Source organism: Notamacropus eugenii, chromosome 1 (genome assembly GCF_028372415.1).
Source record: "Notamacropus eugenii isolate mMacEug1 chromosome 1, mMacEug1.pri_v2, whole genome shotgun sequence".
NCBI lineage: Eukaryota > Metazoa > Chordata > Mammalia > Diprotodontia > Macropodidae > Notamacropus > Notamacropus eugenii.
The window spans coordinates 715,776,656-715,790,444 of NC_092872.1; the positions used below are offsets into that span (position 1 = coordinate 715,776,656).

The 13,789-nt window shown below is 40.0% G+C and overlaps 1 long non-coding RNA gene across 2 annotated transcripts in view; it reads right to left on the bottom strand.

The window, feature by feature from the left end:
- Window positions 1-13,633, bottom strand: part of LOC140521534 (uncharacterized) — a 98,207-nt gene extending 84,574 nt beyond the window's left edge. For both annotated transcript variants that reach the window (XR_011972965.1, XR_011972966.1), the window contains exons 1-2: window positions 13,545-13,633; window positions 12,672-12,762 (exon numbers count right to left, since the gene is read on the bottom strand). This is a non-coding gene — a long non-coding RNA (uncharacterized lncRNA). The remainder of the gene's footprint in view (window positions 1-12,671; window positions 12,763-13,544) is intronic.
- Window positions 13,634-13,789: the final 156 nt, after the last annotated feature.

Below are 13,789 nucleotides of genomic sequence, written 5' to 3' on the forward strand. Positions count from 1 at the left end.
TTCTCTAGGAATTCAGATTCAATACTAATCTTCCAGGACCGGATGGAATGTGCCATCAGGTTCACAAGTGGATGGAACAGAATATCATTAGTACATGTACTCTGTGTTATTCAGTTAAGACTGCTACATTTGGGCTATGAAATATGACTCTTGAGAATCCTTAATAGTCATTGATTTTCTTTATGAAAAATTAAATCCCTACAAATATTACCTTTTTCTGTGTCTGAATTAGACCTCAAATTTTTGCTGGCCTAAAGATTTAACTATGAAACAGTGCAATTAAGCCTTGACATGAGATGTAATTAATGAATGAGTTTTATGTTTTATGTGCCCTCTCAGGAATAGAAGGCTACTTCAGAAATGCATTTTTTTTGAGTCATTTTGACAATTTTGAGATTTTTGTTAGACTCTTAGAACCCCTGAGGTGGAAAGGACCTAATTATACACCCTTGTGTGCTGAGATGGAGTTTCATAATTAAATCAATGCAATGAACACTTATTGAGTGCCTTCTGTGTACAAGGCATTGTTCTGAAATACAAGGACAAAAATGATCTCTCTGTCCCCCTCAAAGTTTACTTTATTCTGAGAGCAGGGCAGACATAATACGTTCAAGATAAATAATGATGAAGCATATACAAAATGAGATAAGCTAAATGGCTCAGTGCATAGGCTGGGCCTGGAGTCAGGAAGACCTGAGTTCAAAACTTGCCTCAGATATTTACTAGCTGTGAGATCCTGGGCAAGTCACTTAATCTCTTATTGTCTTAATCCACAGGAGAAGGAAATGGCTAAGCACTTCCAGCACCTTTGCCAAGAAAAGCCCATGGACGGTGTTGACATGCTGTGGTCCATGGTGTCATGGAGAGTTAGACACAACTGAACAACAACAATAACCAAAAATAATGGGAAATAATTTGGGGAAAAGAATATTAACGACTTGTAGGGATCCAGAAAGGGCTCATGTGGGAAGTGACAGCTTTGCTGGGTCTTGGAGGAAGCTAAGGATTCCTAGAGGCAGAGGAGGAGGAAGCTTTCCAGACCTGGAATGGAACTACCTATGCAGAAGATGAAATGTCCTGTATGTAACAGAGAACCAGCCATTTTGGCTTGCTAGAAGAGTGAGTAAAGGGGAGTGGTATGAAATATGACTGAGGAGATGGAGAGGAGACAAGTTGCAAAGGGCTTTAATTGTCAGACTGAGGAGATTGTATTTTACCATCTAGGCAAGAGGGAGTAATTAAGGATTTGTGAGTAGGAAAGTGACCTGATTAGATCTGTATTTTAGGAATATCAGTTTAGTATTTGTGAGGAGGATGGATTAAAGAGAGGAGAGATGGGAAAGAGGAACCAATAAGAAAAGAGGCTATTGCAATATTCTGGGTGAGAAATTAATGATCGCTTATCCTATCCTAGGGTATAGATTTTGTAAATGGAAATAGGGGGACATGTAAGAAAAAATGGTGGATTAGGAAGTTTTTCCTTTCATAGAACTGAACTCTACCTTTACAACTTCCACACATCTGCTTCCATTCATCTTCCACATGGGAAGCTGTTCACACTTCTGAATGCAGTCATCATGTCTCCCCTAAAAGTTCAACGTCTCAGAAAGCAACAGTTAAGGCTCTTAATCTCCAACCCTAAACTTACTGAAGAGCATTGCCTTCAAGGAATATATTTCACTTACTTCTAAACTTGAAAGTGTGTGTGACCTTGAATAAATCACTTAACTTTTCTGATACTCCACTTGCCAATACATAAAATGAGAGATTAAAGCTAAGGTCCTTCCCAGGTCTACATTTTGTGCTATGAAGGATTCTCAGTTCGAGCAGAAACAGTGATACGTTGACCAAAGGCCAGGTTTGTATCAAACTTTTATCATTTATATAAATATGCATCAGTAGAGGCAATTACTCACTCCTTTTTTCCAGACCAGGTCTTTGATTTCATTGGCAAAAAGAGCTATCTATGAAAAACTCCCTCTACCCACTCAGATTATCACCTGTACTATACTTTATAATCTTAAAAGAATTTTCAGGAGCACTGAGAGGTTGACTAACCCAGGGTCAAATAGCCAGTCTGTGTCAAAAGCAGCTGTTTCTGACAGTTCTCTATCCACCATATATGCTTCCTCGCCCTATGCCAGGGAAATCACAGGTCCTCTGAAGAGGATCATATATTTCTTTCCAAGTTGAAGATAACTTGGAACACTTGGTAGAACTGTCCAGAGCCTGAGCCTTGTGTTTTTGAGACCCTAAATCACTTTGCTGCCATAAAGAGGAATTGGAGAAGGACTTTTGTGGAGGAGGTAACAAACATAGTAAACAAAAGAGTGAAAACCAGGGCCTTTTAGATTTCAGGCTAAAATATCTGGCTTTGGGCAATGATAATGAAAGAAATACTGTTATTCTCCATAGGCTATACTATTGAGTAGAAGTTCCCAAACTTATTTGGCTTAGGGCCCCCTTTTCCAAAAAAAAAAAATTACTCAACACCCCCCTGGAAATCTACTTTCTTTTACCCTTTATTGGTTTTTTTTGAAGAATTCACAACATTTCAAAAAAAATAAAATTTTTTAAATGACATCTTTAATTTAATAATTTATTGTAAATGTGTTTTCCTGCACTATCATATTGTAAAGAAGTTATTATTCATACATATTACTGCTGAAGAATGCTGAACTTCCCAACAATGTGTGACACCTGCCAATCCTTGCCTGTTAAGACCTGTCAGCAGGCTTGACCACTGATTGGTTATTTTTTGCATTTTGTGTGTTTATTTGGAAAATAATGTAATCACGACTTTAATTCTGTTATGTAACAGATGAAATATGTACAGTTTTCAAAATTCTTCTCTTCTCTTCTTTCGTTATGCTTCCATTGCCATCTTATTTTTATAGAATGCTCCCCAATCACACTTGAGGCTACTATCACCCTCCTGAATCTGTCCAGCACCACTCAGGGGGTGGTATTGCCCACTTTGAGAATCTATACATAGGGGATGAAGCCAAGATGGCAGAGTAGAAAGACACACAAATGCTGGCTCTCCCCACACAGCCCATAAAATTCCTGTAGAGAGGCACTCTCAACAAATTCTGGAGCAGCAGAAGTGGAGAACAACAGAGTGGAGGAGGTTTCCAGCACAGGATGACCTGAAAGGCCCATGGGAAATGTTGGTTGCCAGCCCAGCCTTGGCAGCACATTGCGGCACTGGGAGGAGGACACCTCGGGGGTGGAATCTCCAGTTGCAGCAGCAGCAACAGGTTCGCAGATCCCTCAACCCACAGGCTTCAAAGGTCAGTGACAGGGTTTTTTCAGCTGGCCAGGAAGGAAGAAAGGGCTTCTCATAGCTCTGGCCTCAGGCAGCAGCCTCAGAGGCCACATTGGGCAGATGGCAGCAGTTCCTATGGCAGCCCCTACAGCAGCCTGCATCCATTGTTGGATCGTAAAAACCCTCGGGGCACTGAGGAGCTGATCATTACCTCAGCCCTGTGTAGAGGCCCTGAGGGAGCGGATCTTTATCTCACACTGAATGGCGGCTCTATCTCCACAACTTATCTGAAAATCAACTTCCAGTCTTGACTTGGTGGAACTGGAGGCCAGTTGGCTGTGGAGAGGAAACTGCTAAGATTCTGGGCACAAAAATCTCTTTCTGCTCCCAGACCAGTGTACACACTTGATTGTGCCACTTTGGAGGAACTGACATCTTACAGACTCCCAGAGTATACCCTACTCTTGACAAAGGACCCAAAAGCCAAGTAATTGGTTGGGAAAACGCCCAAAAAAGGGGAAAAAAATAAAACGATAGAAGGTTACTTTCTTGGTGAACAGATATCTTCTCCCAGCCTTTCAGATGAGGAAGAACAGTGCTTACCATCAGGGAAAGACATAAAAGTCAAGGCTTCTGTATCCCAAACATCCAAAATAAATATTCAATGGGCTCAGGCCATGGAAGAGCTCAAAAAGGATTTTGAAAATCAAGTAAGAGAGGTGGAGGAAAAATTGGGAAGAGAAATGAGAGAGAAGCAAGAAAAGCATGAAAAGCAGGTCAACACCTTGCTAAAGGAGACACAAAAAATGCTGAAGAAAATAACACCTTTAAAAATAGGCTAACTCAATTGGCAAAAGAGGTTCAAAAAGCCAATGAGGAGAAGAATGCTTTAAAAAGCAGAATTAGACAAATGGAAAAGGAGGTTCAAAAGCTCAATGAAGAAAATAGTTCTTTAAAAATTAGAATGGAACAGATGGAGGCTAATGACTTTATGAGAAACCGAGAAATCACAAAACAAAACCAAAAGAATGAAAAAATGGAAGATAATGTGAAATATCTCATTGGGAAAACAACTGACCTGGAAAATAGATCCAGGAGAGACAATTTAAAAATTATGGGATTATCTGAAAGCCATGATCAAAAAAAGAGCCTAGAGAATCTATACATAGAGTATGGAAAAGAAAGAAAAAGAGATGAGGGAAGACCTAAAAGTCACCAGAATATTATACGCAATTGGATCTAGGTTCCAGTGCCCTTACTGGTTAAAAAGTTGTAGAAATGCTCAGGCCAGTGTGAGGAATTTCACAGATTCTTTGAGAGTGCTGCAGTAGGAAAATTCAACCATTATATGATATACAACATAGAAGGGACAAGAGAGGCAATCTGGCATCTGTATCCTAGCCCTGGCATTAGGATAGTGGCATGAAAATGAAAAGCACTTAAATGCTGGCAATTGATTGCCAAGTTTTGGAGAAGGTGCCATTAAATATAGGAAGAGTAAGTTTCTCACATTAATTAAATTCCAGACAAGGTCAAATGAATGAGTAGGAGGAAAAGAAAGGAAAATTTATGATGTATTCTGAGTTGGACCTTCTGAGAATTCACACAACTTGAATACCTTCACCTAACCCCACCACCAAGGACCACATTTAAATCACCCCAAAACATCTGTGAATCTATCCTATTTTTAAAGACTTCTAGGGAATATTTTAAAAATTTAGGATTATAGATTTAGAACCAATAGGAAACTTAGAGACCTCCAAGTCCAGCCCACGATTTTACACAAACATGGAGATAACAGACACAGAGAAATAACATGACTTGCCCAGGGATCCCACAAAGTTGGTAAATGTCAAAGGTGGGATTAGAATCCAGGTCTTCCTGGTTTTTAAGTCCAGTGTCCTACCCTATGACACACTGCCTCTGGGTGCCTCTTTCCCCTGTCAGGAGAGCAATTGTGTGTGGTTAGTAAAAAAGCTATCAATTATTTAAAAATATGATTAAGTGCCAATCCCATGAAAGTCTCAACACACAATATAGCTAAACCAATCTGTGTTTAATGATGTGGGGCAGAAGAAAGAGAATTGGATTTGGAGTCAGACGACCTGGGTTAGAACCATGACTTACTATTTACAATTTCCTACTCATGGGACCTCCAGTATCTGGCTCCTATTGTTACATTTCTTTAGGTCTCCATTTCTTTCTCTGTTAAATGAAGAATTTGGGCTAGATGGTTTCTGAGATTCCTTCTAGCTTTAAATCTGTGATCTAAAAAGAAAAATTAGTATTGAGCTTATGTATATATTATTATTACAGTCCAACCTTACTTAAGGACTATGGGTGAGGAAACAAAAAATAACGAGGGATCTCTTTGTAAGTGACAAACTGTTTTACGTTGTCTCTATCACTGTCAGGTAACGGAACAGGGAACTAGGGATTCTGGGCTCTGCAAATGACTTGCTGAGATGTTTGCAGCAAGTCACAGAAACACTTCTCAGGGCTGGAAGACTTGAGAGGCCAGCCAGTTCAAATGATTTTTGAACAAAAACAATCATAATATTATAATATAATATATAATAGAAGTTACAATAATAATAATCCTATAAAAACAAACATATAAGATTTTCAGGCTTGCAAAGTGCTTTGCACATAGGTTAATGGATTTGATTATCCCTGACTCATATCAAGTGAAGACCATCAGTTATTAGGAGTCCCTTCCCTCCTGAGTCAGCCCATTTTACCTTGAGTCAGCGCTGAAGGTTAGAGTTAAGTGCTTAGTAAGCATTTACTATATGCTAGCCATTGTGCTAAGTGCTGGGGACACCAAGAAAAAAAATGAAAGTCCCTATTCTCACGGGGCTTACATTCCAATAGGGGGGTAATAAGTAATCACCATACACATAACATACACATAATAAATACAGAGTAATTTGAAGAGGGAGAGGACTGGCAGCTGTGGGAGTCAGAAAAGGTTTCATGTACCAGGTAGGGCTTGAACTGAGTCTTGAAAGAAACCATGGATGCCAAGGTGAGGAGGAAATACTTCCAGACCATGGCATCAGGTAATGTCATGACTTGCAAGTGAATTGGATTTAAGTGAGGGAGGGATTTGCAACCTCACTTTCTTCTCCAAAGTCATCTGGGTGCAGGTTGCCTGAACATGGCCCCAGATGAGGTGGGAGACCTTGACCTTTTTCAAACTAAGGTCTTTCTCAGGTCTCAGTTTGACTGAGGCAATACCCTGAATGCAAGCTATGAAAGTATCCCCTGATGTTTGCATTTCTTTAATTTTGAAAACTTATTTTTAACTCACATTTACCCTCTCTGCCTCCTATTCCCCCAACCCACCAAACAATGAAAACAAAATCAAAACTCTTATAACCAATGTATCATCCAGCATAAACAAATCCTCATATTGACTATACTCAAAAATGTTATTCAAGATCATCACCTCTGTGGCAAGAGGTGCTAGGGATGTGTGCTTCATTTTTAGATTCCTCCCTTGGTGGTTCATCTTTCCATTGATCACGAATCTAAAGTTGTCTAAAGTCTGCCAAAGTTTTCTTTTTTAACAACATTGGTGTCATTCTATAAACTATAAGGAAAGTTCTCTTTTTGGCCTGATTAGTTGACCAGCTGCCAATTATATTAAACCTCTTGAAGCTTATAATTTTCATTACGATCACAATGATGGTGCCTCTCATTTTTCTGGTACTGTCTTTGCAGTAACCCTGTGAGGCAGGTCTTGCCAATATAATCACCCCCCCTTTACAAAAGAAGAAAAAGAATCTCAAAGAGGCCAAGGGACTGAATGGGGTCATGCAAAGAGGAAATATCACATCTGGGATTTGGGTGCAGGTTTTCCTGATTCTCAGAACAAGACTGCTTCCATTTAAGCCCACTGTCAAAATAAAACCAATTAAAAAACTGGATATGTTAGTCAGAATGTCCACTATAAAACGGGATCTCATGAATTCACTCAGAATGCTATAAAGGCTGGAGGGTTTTCTCTTTACCCTTATAGTGACTCTCCTGTCGCAGATACACAAGAACACCCACCTGTACATGCATCTTCCCCCAAGTGGGGGTAAAATGGAAGGCTCCTGAACTAATGGGTTTGGTCAGTGGTGTGCTGGTAAATGTTTAAGTAGCTAAATATCATTTAACCAAATTATTTAATTAATTACACCATTTAACAGCAAGCTTTCCAGGGCGGGGGTGGGGAGGAAGGCAGGGAATATGCCCATGACACACTTAACTTTAATATGCATTATTAATAATTTCTCCATCACTTTCTTAAGTCTGGATGAGCACCAAAATTATAAATCAAGCCCTGATTTGTAGCATTGGCCAATTTCCAAGGTGCAAATGCTCATCCTGAAAATTTAACAACTAGATATGGAAATCAGTAAGAGCTATTTCTGACACACTCCTGGGTCTGATTCCTATTTATGTCTTCCCTGTTGCTTAGTCTGTGATAGGCAGTAGATACTTTGTTGACGAATTCTTTCGAAATGAATTAAAGCCAACTCTTTTCTGCCTCCTTTGGACCAGACACACTGGAGGTGGGGTTCAGGGTGAGCGTCTCTCGTTGCAGGTCTGTTTCATTCCTACGTGGTCAGAAGAATTCTTGTGCTTTATTTTTTTTAGCATGAAGTTATATAAATGCAGATTTAACTTGAAACATCCCCTTTCCTCCCACTTCTCATTTACAGCATACTTTTAGAGTTGACCTGTTGTGTTTTCTATCATTTAACTGCCCTCCATCTAAAGATCTTTCATTGGAGGTTATTCTTGGTAATGATGCTGATTCAAAAAAAAAAAAATTGGATACAGAATTTGTAAGCTTCCTACTAATGATCTATGGAGAGATGGGGAATTTGAGCCCACATTCAGTTAATAGAATATAATATCAACATAAAAGAAAATCATTAAAAATGGGTATCATGCGTAGGGCTGCAGAGAGGCTTGTGATGGATGTTGAATAAGGAACTACATTTTCGCTGGCTGTCCCCCCATGCTTGGAATTTCCTCCCTCTTCATCTCCACCTCTTGACTTTCCTGGCTTCTTTTAAATTCCAGCTAAAGTCCCACCTCCTATAGGAAGCCTTTCCCAATGCCCCTTAATGCTAGTATCCTATCTTTGTTGGTAATTTCCTGTTTATTTTGGATATAGCATGTTCGTACATAGTTGTTGGCATATTGTGTCTCTCTTTAGGCTGGGGGCTCCTTGAGAGCACGGACTGACTTTTGTCTTTCTTTGTATCCCCTGTGCTTAGCCCCTGCCTGCACATAGTAGGTGCTTAATAAATGGTTATTGACTTGAGTTAAAGGACTTCATGAAAGGCATAATCACATATGCACTTCCTATCTCATAGGGTTGTTGTTAGAGCTCTGTAAATGTTAACATGCTATATAAAGGTGACCTAGAAAATTGTTTTCCCTATACTCAAAATATTCAAATGCTCAGAAATTCCAGTGAATCTGTGATCTCCTTAAAATTGGTGTAGATTGCATCGTCTCCACGCCTTTTGTAAGCTGACCACAAGGGGTCTAACCAAAATGCAAGAAACCTTCCTTTATTTCTTTTCTCATCACTGTCAAGGACACCAGTGGGGCACATGGGCTGTGTACCTGCCATCCACCATTCTCACCATGAGACTAGGTTGTTTTGTTTTGGTTTTTGGTTTTTTTAATTATGATTTAAAAAAAGAAAAAGGGATTGATAAGGTCATATGCCTTTCAGCTATTAGGGTTGCCTCTGGGACCCTTGGAAGGACTGATAGTAAGAAGAGTCATCCCTTTGCAAGGGCTTATAGAAAATAGATAATGGACCTGCTCAGTCTCTTTTCACCATTCCCCCTTTCCCTTTTTGCCTGTGTCAGAAAAGCAGAGAGATTTCTCCATGGCTACCCACCCCCTCCTCACTCTCAACTTTCCTTCTCCCTTGCTGCAGGAGCATATATCAAGCTGCTTTGTTCCTGCCCAGTTGGCCTGGCTGAGGTGTTGCTGGCTACCTTCTGTCTTTGTTTCCTTCCCTGAGAACAGGTCATCTTTTAGAAATCTATCAAGTCAGAGATTGGAGAATGGATAGGTTTTTGCAGCCCCAGAAGTGGCCACAATTGGGGTAATGATTGAGTTTGGGCAGTAGCACACATGCATGCGTCTACCAGGTCTTATCACCTGTCTGCAGATCCCTGGACACTGTGATCTGACTTCTTGGATACAACCTATGGACTGCTAAGTCTTGCACATCTACCAGACCCTGAACCCTGAGTATTTCTGGACCTTTCCATTCACCCAGCAGCCAAATGTTTTTTATCTGTATTGCCTCCCCAGTTATCTCAGCTCCTTGAAAGTACAGTTATCCTTCTACATTGCAGTTTCAATATATTGCAGATCATCACAGAAGTTAAATTAATTTGAGGGGAGTTTTGTGGAAGCTGCAGATGACACAGAAAAAGATTAGAAACTCAGAAATGCATAAAATGTGTCTAGTATTGGATAATATCAACCCAAATTTTACAATAACTTATTGTAGATACCCCATAAAAGAAAATATTCAGACATCTTCTCTGTTACTAAGGGAGAGCCAAAAAATTTTACATGGATTTTCTAGGCTATGTCCCTAACTCCATGATGTGGAAAGAATAACTGTAGCGATAGCCCCCTTTTTCCTATTAGTACCCCCACTGCTTATCACAGTGTTCTCCACATAGTAACGCCCTAATAAATATTTTTTCATTCATTCGTTCACCCATCAATCAGTCATTACACATTTTTAAGTACTTGTTTTGTGCAGGCATTATGCCAAGCAGAGAGGATTAAAAGGAAGTGCCGGGAACCAAGGAGCTCACTAATGAGGGAGATATCCATAAAGAGGTAGGTACAAGATACCTGAATAACAGACTGAAGGAAGGTGGCCTTCAAGGAGAATCTATCATCACTGTTCCTAAATTCTGCAGGAGCAGAGGAAAAAGGGAGGGGAATTTCCTAAGGAGTGGGAGCCCTCTGTGAGCAGAGGGAAAGACTCCTTGGGCAGCTCCAGTCTGGGGGACTGCCTCACAAGTAACCTACACATTTAAGAGTTTGGAGACTTGGCCTTCTGGGGAGAATGGGAGTCCCTGAAGAGCTTCCTCTTGGAGATATTTTATGTGTATACACATACATATACATATACACACCATATATATCATATATGCCACATAGATAACCACACAGATCATCTCTCTCATACCCATACCCATATATATACATATATATACACACTTATACATATATACCACATAGATAACCGCATAGATCATCTCTCTCCCCTTCTTCCTCCCTACCTCTCTCTCTCTGTGTCTCTCTGTCACTCCCCCCGAATATGTATCAAAGATATTTCATATATATATATACTGCATGTATAACCATATAAATCATCCTCTCTTACACACATACATACCATATATATCATATATACATACATATCACATAAATAGCCACATAGATCATCTCTTGCACACATATATACATTATATTTATTACATATATATACCTCATATATAATAACATAGATCATCTCTCTCCCTCTCCCTCCCCCTCTCTCGTTCTCTTTCTCTGCTTCTCTCCTCTCTCTGTGTCTCTGTCTCTTCCTCTCTCTCTCACACACACACATCCCACATATATATCACAGATATTCCATATATATTGCATATATAACCACATAGATCATTTGCTCTGTCTCTCTCTCTCTCTCTCTCTCTCTCTCTCTCTCTCTCTCTCTCTCTCACACACACACACACACACACACACACACACACACACACACACACACACACACCATGTATATCATTCATATGTGGCTCTGGAGGAGAAGTGAGGCTGGTGACCTGCACAGCACTCCCTCCCTCAAAACAGAGTCAAGTGCAAGTCATGTCATTACTTCTCTGATGGCATGGTCTTCTTCGGCAACAAAGGATGAACACACAGGATATATTCACATATATATGAATGATAGATGTGTGTATATATACATACATACCACATATAACCACGTAGATCATCTCTCCCTCTCTCTCTCTCTCTCTCTCTCACACATACACACACACGTGGTATACCATGTATATAATGCCATAGTACTTATCTCAGCCTTTTTTCACCTTGTTACTTGCCTTAAAGGAAGATTAAATTTGATCTTCCACCTCAAGCATAATAAAATCACCCTTTAAACTTGACTGGCTAAAAAATGTTATCACTCAGTATGAAGCAAGCCTCAACCTGAGATTTATCCTTGTGTGACCATTTCCCAGTGACTGGTCGATTTTCATTGCAAAAGCCAAGACACAGTAAAGCTGACTCTATGCCAAAGGCCGGGCAGATCACTTGATTCACTGGATTTAAGTCTGAATTGTAAAGAGTAGGTAGATGCCTTGTGCAGTAGTTTCCCCTAATACAATCCTCCCAGCTAGATCTGCATGATTCAGAGCAATCTTTGGCTAGTGGGAGCTTCTTGTGTTATAAGTCTTCTGACTTAGGATATGGAAGGTGTCTTAGAGCTCATCCAGGCTAGCCACCTTCTTTTATAGACAAGAAGATGGAGGCTTACAGAGGTGGTGATTCAGGTCCAAGATCACACGGATAGTCAATAACAGACCTGAGATCTGAACTCAGGTCCCTGAAACTTCCAAGTTTAATAGGCTTTTCACTATTAATCCAGCATTTGTTAAATGTCTATTATCTGCAGGGTACTAGGATGCTAAGTCTGTTATGTGCAGGGTACTAGGTAGGAACTGAGTATAGGAAGCAAAATAGACTGTGCTCTCAAGGAGCTTACATTCCACCTAGGGAAACAACATATACATGCACACATATATTGGTATTATGTAATATAGTTATATATTTTATACAATTCCCATGTATATGTATGTCAATATATATGTAGATATGGATGTATATAATTGTATGTAATTCCCATATATATGTTTGTGTACATACACATATATGAAACAAACACAGTTATTGCAACTTTCCCCATAGAGGTTTCGATACATCACAATTCAGCATAAGAAATTAAATAGGAATTTTTTAGGAGTTTTGTGGAAGCTACACACAACCCACAAAGGCCAGTAGATGACATGGAAAAAGTTTAGAAACTCAGAAAGGCATAAAATATAAGTATACTATTATATAATATCAACATATTTCATCTTTTAATATCATAATAATTAAGACTTCTTCTCTGGCACAAAGAGAGGGCCAAAAAATTTTACATGGATTTTCCAGCTCACAGGATAAAGGAGGGGCAGGAAGGGGAGGTACACTGATTTCCTAACTCCAGTGGTGTGAAAGGGATAACTGTATAAGATAACCCTAGAATGGAAGGTACCAGCATCTGGGGGGACCAGGAAACGCTTCTTACCTGAGGTAATGCTCAAATGGAGTGTCAAAGGAAGCCAGTGATGCCAAGAGCATAGAGGGGAAGGAATTCCAGGCTTGAAGGACAGCCAGGTCTAAGGTAAGAAGGTGGTAGAGGGAGCATTGAGCATGAGGAATAGGAAGTAAGCCAGTATAGCTGGACTACAGAACATATGGAATTAATGAATAGGAAGGCAAGGGCTTTAAATACCAAATGGAGAAATTTTTATTTGATCCTGGAGGTAATGGGGAGCCACAGTGGGTTACTGAGTAGGGGCATGACATGGTCAAATTTTAGAACAATCACTTTTGTGGCTCCGTAGAGAATAAATTAGAGTAGGGGGATGTGAGGCACACAGAGACCAAGGAGGAGGTCACTACAATGTTGCTGTGCTCTCACTGTCGTTCAGAGCTGTGCATTTTCTCTTCATTTCAATGACATTCAGATGCTGCTGCTGCTGCTGCTGAGAATGTCTGAGCATATTCATGGCCAAGAAAATAAACTGTTTTAGGTGGTAATTACTTTTCTAAGAATGTACCATGAATGCTAAGCCTCTCTAGATGGTAATTATTCTATTTTCTTTTGTGTTTGATGATGCCATTGAGAAGTTATGCTTTCTTTTTTTATATACGTTATGTATTCTATATTACAACCATTATAGAAATATGGGGCTGAAAAGAGCAGATTGAAAAGAATGAGCTAACGTGTTGGCACACCTCAAGTTTGCCTGAATTCGAAGCTCCAACTAGTCAGGGTGACTGGGGCTTTGCCCCAAAGCATCCAAGTTCAGACAGTAGCATAGAACGACTGGGCTTAGGGTTATAGAATAATAATTAGTTCAAGTAGGAAGTTACTGTTTCCTTTCCCTTCTCTCACTTGCCGTATCTCTGTCCTCATAGGTGGGCTCTCCTCTCTGACCTGGCTCAGCTCCATCCTGTTCTCCCATCTCTCTCAGCAGCAGTCTTATAAGGATCGAGGATCTGTCTCCCCTCTTCAACTGAATATGTCTTCAGGAGTTGACTTGAGAGCATGTTGGGCTCTGTCTGAATCTGTTTTCAAAGCTATAGGAATCTACCTGAGCATTCCGATCCTGACTCATTCCGTGTTCCTCTTCAAAGCTC